The following is an 8,579-nucleotide window of genomic DNA, read 5'->3' as shown; positions in this document are numbered from 1 at the left end:
AGTAAAACTGATATACCTTCCCTGCCCGTGTTTGCTAGACCACGTGTCTGTGGTCAGATGTATCTTGGCACCGACACTGTGTGCCAGAGATACATTCACTTGCCGCTGAACATGGCCATATAGCTCTGGGATGCCCTTCTCTGAGAAATACTTCCTTCCTGGGACCTTCCATTGTGGTGTTCCAATGGCCACAAATTTGCGAAAGGCCTCCGAGTCCACCAGTTTATATGGCAGTAGTTGGCGGGCTATGAGTTCTGACAAGCCAGCCGCCAACCGTTGGGCAAGAGGGTTATCCGGCGTCATCATTTTTTTACGCTCAAACATTAGGCCCACGGAAGCCTGCCTTTTTGCAGAAAAATGTGAGCTTGGCGTGATGGAAGGTGGAGTGGAGGACAATTGTGAGGAGAGAGGAGAAGGAGAAGTAGAAGACGAGGCTGGACGGTGAGAGCCTGCAGTGTGGCTTTGTGTGTTCCGTTGCTCCCACTGGGCTCGGTGATGGCTGCTCATGTGCCTTCTTAAGGCGGTCGTCCCTAGGTGAGTATTGGGCTTACCGCGACTAACGCGTTGACTGCAAAGATTGCAGATGGCAACGCTATTGTCAGCAGCGGACACGTTAAAAAAAGCCCACACTGCGGAGCCATGTGCCGGTGTCCTGGGAGCGCCAGATGTGACCGTACATGGTCGATGACTCGCTCCTGATACATTTGCAGTCTGCTTTGTCCCTGCTGTGCAATGTAAGTCATTGCTGCTTCTCCTCCCTATCTGCTGGTCCATATCTCCCTCTGAACTCCCCTCCTCTTCCTCTCTTGTGGGCACCCACGTGACATCACTAGACACGTCATCATCAACGTCACCTTCCCCACCGCTATAAGTAGAGTAGGCAGCAACACCGGGGACCAACCTCCTCCTTGGGCTGATCTGGGTACTGGCGTCAGACTGCTGAGTAGCGCTTGTTGCTACCTCCTCTTCCTGATCCAATACCAAGAGTGGCTGCGCATCAGAAATGTCCTCTTGATATGGATCGGAAAATAATTCCAGTGACTCAAGCGGAAGGTATGTGGTGGTGGTGGTGGTGGTCGTGTTGTTGGTGGTAGTGTCTTTGGGGGTGCACATAGCAGAGAGTGAAGAAGAGGGTGCAGATCGAGAGGATGAGGAGGGTGCAGAAGAGTAAGGCTGAGCGAGCCACTCAACCAAGTCTGGTGCATCCTTTAAAGTAATTGAACGCACCTTCTGCAACTTCCCACTTTGGCTCAAGCCTGTTGCTCCTGCCCTACCCCTACCACCCCTGCGGAAGGGCCTGCCTCTTCCTCTGCATGTCATTTTTTAAATGACCCTGTGACAAAACTCTTAGTCCCTATACCGCTGAAGGACTGCTGCAGTATAGGTGAGCGGTCAGCAGTGGTGCACGTCAACCCTATCTATTGTGGACCTATAGCGGTCCTTACAGAACAGCAGACTGTACCGCACTCAAGCCTATGTACCGTAGCACCCTATACCAAGTTACCAGTCCTTATAAGAACTTTTGTGGACCAAGCAGGTTGTGTATTAGTGTTTAGCAGACTGTACGTCAGTCCCTATACCGCTGAAGGACTGCTGCAGTATAGGGCAGCGGTCAGCAGTGGTGCACGTCAACCCTATCTATTGTGGACCTATAGCGGTCCTTACAGAACAGCAGACTGTACCGCACTCAAGCCTATGTACCGTAGCACCCTATACCAAGTTACCAGTCCTTATAAGAACTTTTGTGGACCAAGCAGGTTGTGTATTAGTGTTTAGCAGACTGTACGTCAGTCCCTATACCGCTGAAGGACTGCTGCAGTATAGGGCAGCGGTCAGCAGTGGTGCACGTCAACCCTATCTATTGTGGACCGATAGCGGTCCTTACAGAACAGCAGACTGTACCGCACTCAAGCCTATGTACCGTAGCACCCTATACCAAGTTACCAGTCCTTATAAAAACTTTTGTGGACCAAGCAGGTTGTGTGTTAGTGATTAGCAGACTGTACGTCAGTCCCTATACCAATGAAGGACTGCTGCAGTATAGGGCAGCGGTCAGCAGTAGTGCACGGCAACCCTATGTATTGTGGACCGATAGCGGTCCTTACAGAACAGCAGACTGTAACGCACTCAGGCCTATGTACCGTAGCACCCTATACCAAGTTACCAGTCCTTATAAGAACTTTTGTGGACCAAGCAGGTTGTGTGTTAGTGATTAGCAGACTGTACGTCAGTCCCTATACCAATGAAGGACTGCTGCAGTATAGGGCAGCGGTCAGCAGTAGTGCACGTCAACCCTATGTATTGTGGACCGATAGCGGTCCTTACAGAACAGCAGACTGTACTGCACTCAGGCCTATGTACCGTAGCACCCTATACCAAGTTACCAGTCCTTATAAAAACTTTTGTGGACCAAGCAGGTTGTGTGTTAGTGATTAGCAGACTGTACGTCAGTCCCTATACCAATGAAGGACTGCTGCAGTATAGGGCAGCGGTCAGCAGTAGTGCACGGCAACCCTATGTATTGTGGACCGATAGCGGTCCTTACAGAACAGCAGACTGTACTGCACTCAGGCCTATGTACCGTAGCACCCTATACCAAGTTACCAGTCCTTATAAGAACTTTTGTGGACCAAGCAGGTTGTGTGTTAGTGATTAGCAGACTGTACGTCAGTCCCTATACCAATGAAGGACTGCTGCAGTATAGGGCAGCGGTCAGCAGTAGTGCACGGCAACCCTATGTATTGTGGACCGATAGCGGTCCTTACAGAACAGCAGACTGTAACGCACTCAGGCCTATGTACCGTAGCACCCTATACCAAGTTACCAGTCCTTATAAGAACTTTTGTGGACCAAGCAGGTTGTGTGTTAGTGATTAGCAGACTGTACGTCAGTCCCTATACCAATGAAGGACTGCTGCAGTATAGGGCAGCGGTCAGCAGTAGTGCACGGCAACCCTATGTATTGTGGACCGATAGCGGTCCTTACAGAACAGCAGACTGTAACGCACTCAGGCCTATGTACCGTAGCACCCTATACCAAGTTACCAGTCCTTATAAGAACTTTTGTGGACCAAGCAGGTTGTGTGTTAGTGATTAGCAGACTGTACGTCAGTCCCTATACCAATGAAGGACTGCTGCAGTATAGGGCAGCGGTCAGCAGTAGTGCACGTCAACCCTATGTATTGTGGACCGATAGCGGTCCTTACAGAACAGCAGACTGTACTGCACTCAGGCCTATGTACCGTAGCACCCTATACCAAGTTACCAGTCCTTATAAAAACTTTTGTGGACCAAGCAGGTTGTGTGTTAGTGATTAGCAGACTGTACGTCAGTCCCTATACCGCTGAAGGACTGCTGCAGTATAGGGCAGCGGTCAGCAGTAGTGCACGGCAACCCTATGTATTGTGGACCGATAGCGGTCCTTACAGAACAGCAGACTGTAACGCACTCAGGCCTATGTACCGTAGCACCCTATACCAAGTTACCAGTCCTTATAAGAACTTTTGTGGACCAAGCAGGTTGTGTGTTAGTGATTAGCAGACTGTACGTCAGTCCCTATACCAATGAAGGACTGCTGCAGTATAGGGCAGCGGTCAGCAGTAGTGCACGGCAACCCTATGTATTGTGGACCGATAGCGGTCCTTACAGAACAGCAGACTGTAACGCACTCAGGCCTATGTACCGTAGCACCCTATACCAAGTTACCAGTCCTTATAAGAACTTTTGTGGACCAAGCAGGTTGTGTGTTAGTGATTAGCAGACTGTACGTCAGTCCCTATACCAATGAAGGACTGCTGCAGTATAGGGCAGCGGTCAGCAGTAGTGCACGGCAACCCTATGTATTGTGGACCGATAGCGGTCCTTACAGAACAGCAGACTGTAACGCACTCAGGCCTATGTACCGTAGCACCCTATACCAAGTTACCAGTCCTTATAAGAACTTTTGTGGACCAAGCAGGTTGTGTGTTAGTGATTAGCAGACTGTACGTCAGTCCCTATACCAATGAAGGACTGCTGCAGTATAGGGCAGCGGTCAGCAGTAGTGCACGGCAACCCTATGTATTGTGGACCGATAGCGGTCCTTACAGAACAGCAGACTGTACTGCACTCAGGCCTATGTACCGTAGCACCCTATACCAAGTTACCAGTCCTTATAAGAACTTTTGTGGACCAAGCAGGTTGTGTGTTAGTGTTTAGCAGACTGTGCGTCAGTCCCTATACCGCTGAAGGACTGCTGCAGTATAGGGCAGCGGTCAGCAGTAGTGCACGGCAACCCTATGTATTGTGGACCGATAGCGGTCCTTACAGAACAGCAGACTGTAACGCACTCAGGCCTATGTACCGTAGCACCCTATACCAAGTTACCAGTCCTTATAAGAACTTTTGTGGACCAAGCAGGTTGTGTGTTAGTGATTAGCAGACTGTACGTCAGTCCCTATACCAATGAAGGACTGCTGCAGTATAGGGCAGCGGTCAGCAGTAGTGCACGGCAACCCTATGTATTGTGGACCGATAGCGGTCCTTACAGAACAGCAGACTGTAACGCACTCAGGCCTATGTACCGTAGCACCCTATACCAAGTTACCAGTCCTTATAAGAACTTTTGTGGACCAAGCAGGTTGTGTGTTAGTGATTAGCAGACTGTACGTCAGTCCCTATACCAATGAAGGACTGCTGCAGTATAGGGCAGCGGTCAGCAGTAGTGCACGGCAACCCTATGTATTGTGGACCGATAGCGGTCCTTACAGAACAGCAGACTGTAACGCACTCAGGCCTATGTACCGTAGCACCCTATACCAAGTTACCAGTCCTTATAAGAACTTTTGTGGACCAAGCAGGTTGTGTGTTAGTGTTTAGCAGACTGTGCGTCAGTCCCTATACCGCTGAAGGACTGCTGCAGTATAGGGCAGCGGTCAGCAGTAGTGCACGTCAACCCTATGTATTGTGGACCGATAGCGGTCCTTACAGAACAGCAGACTGTAACGCACTCAGGCCTATGTACCGTAGCACCCTATACCAAGTTACCAGTCCTTATAAGAACTTTTGTGGACCAAGCAGGTTGTGTATTAGTGTTTAGCAGACTGTGCGTCAGTCCCTATACCGCTGAAGGACTGCTGCAGTATAGGGCAGCGGTCAGCAGTAGTGCACGGCAACCCTATCTATTGTGGACCGATAGCGGTCCTTACAGAACAGCAGACTGTACCGCACCCAAGCCTATGTACCGTAGCACCCTAGACAGACCAAGTTACCAGTCCTTATAAGAACTTTTGTGGAACAAGTGAGTTGTGAATAATTAGCAGACTGCAGCAGAAGGGCAGCAGTCAAGTATAATATTCTTTCTATATTTGGAAGAAAGAATATTATACGTGTACAAGCCTATTACCGTACCACTGATACCAGTCCTGAAAAGAACCTTTGTGGAACTAATAGTAACAGCAAGTCTTTAAAATTATCCTCACTGCCTGACACACTGCTTCCTGCCTGTCCCTATACAAATTGGCAAAAAAGAGTAGGCTGGAACGATTAGCTGGAACAGCTCTTTTGTGGACCTGATAGTAACAGCTAATGATGATGATGATGATGATGATGAAGAAAGACTAATCTGGCTGAGCTGTCCCTAAAATAGCAGCATACAGCGCTCTGTCCCTTTATCTAAACTGACAAAAGAAACTCAGGCTGCTGACCTAACACCTATACCAGTCCTGAAAAGAACTTTTGTGTACCAAATAGCTAGCGTTTTCTCTGTCCCTACTCCACACAGGATCCTTTCCCTACAGTGACAGAAGAAAGAATGTAAAATGGCCACCGGATCGGGTGTATTTATAGGTTAGGGGGAATGTCCAAGTGTCCATGAGCTGTCATGTCTCAATTGGTTGTCCTGTAACACATGATAAACGTGTCACGAAAGGTTAAAGTTCTTGTATACATTAAACACGTAAGTCCGCCGGGGCGAACGACGGAAAAAGGCGTTCGAACCCGCGGACGGCGAAAGTCGGAAATTCGCCGCGAAACGACCGCCGGGCGAACCGTTCGGCCATCACTATACACAACCACCAGCCTGAACCGGTGATACGAGGCAGGATGGATCCATGCTTTCATGTTGTTTACACCAATTTCTGACGAGACCATCTGAAGGACACAGTTGAAATGGAGACTCATCAGACTAGGCAACGTTTTTCCAATCTTCTATTGTCCAATTTTGGTGATCCCATGCCAATTGTAGTCTCAGTTTCCTGTTCTTAGCTGACAGGAGTGACACCCAGTGTGGTCTTCTGTTCTTCAAGGTTGGATGTGTTGTGAGTTCAGAGATGGTATTCGGCATACCTTGGGTATAACGAGAGGTTATTTGAGTTACTGTTGCCTTGCTATCACCTGGAACCAGTCTGCCCATTCTCCTCTGATTGCTGTGCTTTATGCACTAGGCCTTCCTTTCTGTATTCTCCTCTGACCTCTGACAACAACAAGGAATTTTCCTCCACACAGCGGCTTCTCACTGGATATTTTCTCTTTTTTTCCCATCATTCTCTGTAAACCCAAGAGACAGTTGTATGGGAAAATCCCAGTAGATCAGCAGTTTTCGAAATACTCAGTCCAGTCTGGCACCAACAACCATGCCACGTTCAAAGTCACCTAAATCCCCTTCCTTCCCCATTCCGATGCTTGGTTTGAATTTCAGCAAGTCATCTTCACCATGTCTAGATCCCTAAATGCGTTGAGTTGCTGCCATGTGATTGGCTGATTAGCAATTTGTGTTACCGAGCAATTGAACAGGTGTACCCAATAAAGTGTCTGGTGAGTGTGCACTACAATTGGAATGATACAGAGCAGATTAGCGTGGCCTCTGTGCAAGGATTCCATGCAAATTGGTGAAGCGTTCCGTGTTTTTCTTCATCTCTCTTTTCTTTCCCTCCACACAGAGACCCCTTGCCGACCTCACTTTCTTTTATAATGAATACATCTGGATCACTAAGCTTGCAACAGCATCTCATTTTTCTGAATATATACTTATTACGATGTTGATCATAGTAACTTGTCTTTTTCTGCTTAAAGACCTTACATTATGATAGCGTGTGGATCTCAGTCATTCGTGAGCGATTCTCAAAGCGTTTCTTCTCAAACCGCAAACAACTGGCATATATTTCCTTCCTTTATGATATGATCTGAATCACCATGTAACACCCTCCTAGTTAGGTTGCTAGGATATTAGGTCAACGTGGTTCTATTTTTCTGCTCATTAATCAGTGGAGCAGTTGTTGAATTTTCCTTTGGTTTTGTTCTGGATCTCACAGGCTGCAGGTTTAATTGCTCTTCCGTGTTTTCCAGAGGCTTCTGGAACATAGAGGGTTGAGCAAGGCAAATGGGCAGCCTGAATATTTAGTGTGCTCTAGGCAATCCCTGGGTAGTTATGCCCAGTAGGTGGCTGAAGAGGTATATAAATAGTCTTTGAACAGCAGAGGCTCTCTTTTCTCAATGTTGGAGGAGGGAATCCACCTGTTTGGGTGGGGGTGGCTACCAGTGGCGGCTGGTGGAAAAAAAAAAGAGTATACCACCCCCACCATTGGTCAGTCAGTCAGTCGGTAGCACTTACCCCATCACCGGTGGCTTTCCCCTGCTCGTCGACGGCCTTCCGTTCTCCTGCTCTACATCACCGCCGGCTTCCCGTTCTCTTGCTCTCCGCGATAGTGGCTTCCGTTTTCTCCCTCCTCCTTGGTGGGCAATCGGGAGTCTTCTCTTCTTCGGCCAATTGGAAAACAGGTCTCACACCCACTTCTGATTGGCCAGATTGAAGATCATTGTTGCAACAGTGAATATTCATTCTCTGTTGTAACACACCTGGGTGGGCTCCGGTCGCACGCTTTGTGACCCGAGCCCACCCTATTTTGAAGCCTATTAGAGCCTCTGTCTCTAATCAGGTGCTTCAAAAAAATCCCCTGCCGCTGTAATTCATGCGCCCCAAAAGGGGCCAGATGCATGAATAGGGGGTGGCCGCAGCAGCCATGGATAGATTCATGCTATGCATGAATCTATCCATTACCATTTCGGGGGGTTGCCTGGAGCGAGGGGATTGGGCCCAGGCACCCCTAATGGATGGGCCACCACTGGTGGCTACCCCCACCTGCAGCAGCTTTCGGATCCCAGCTATTATTCATCGAGGTTCCAGCTGTGACATAGCTAGGCGTCTTATTTCTAAACATCTTATTTCTAAAGATATTCAGAAAATCTGGGGTATCCCATATCACCCTGTCTTTGTCCTCCTCACCTGGTTGCCCCCACACACGCTTCACACCATCTGACACCAAATAAGTTTATCTTGGTCTCATCAGACCACAGGACACGGTTCCAGTAATCCATGTCCTTAGTCTGCTGGTCTTCAGCAAACTGTTTGCAGACTTTCTTGTGCATTATCTTTAGAAGAGGCTTCCTTCTGGGATGACAGCCATGTAGACCAATTTGATGCAGTGTGCGGCGTATGGTCTGAGCACTGACAGGCTGACCCCCCCACCCCTACAACCTCTGCAGCAATGCTGGCAGCACTCATACCTCTATTTCCCAAAGACAACCTCTGGATATGACGCTGAG

The 8,579-nt window shown here is 48.7% G+C and overlaps 1 non-coding gene across 1 annotated transcript; it reads left to right on the top strand.

Annotated features, from left to right (window-relative positions):
• The first annotated feature begins 6,774 nt into the window (after positions 1-6,774).
• LOC143999834 (U6 spliceosomal RNA) lies at positions 6,775-6,885 on the top strand. Its single transcript, XR_013278159.1, has one exon. It is a non-coding gene; the product is annotated as a U6 spliceosomal RNA (small nuclear RNA).
• The last annotated feature ends 1,694 nt before the right edge of the window (positions 6,886-8,579 follow it).

This window comes from Lithobates pipiens, unplaced genomic scaffold, assembly GCF_037356315.1.
Source record: "Lithobates pipiens isolate NorthernLeopardFrog02 unplaced genomic scaffold, aLitPip1_a1.2 Scaffold_19, whole genome shotgun sequence".
NCBI classification, from domain to species: domain Eukaryota; kingdom Metazoa; phylum Chordata; class Amphibia; order Anura; family Ranidae; genus Lithobates; species Lithobates pipiens.
This window is presented reverse-complemented; position numbering and strand designations above follow the sequence as displayed.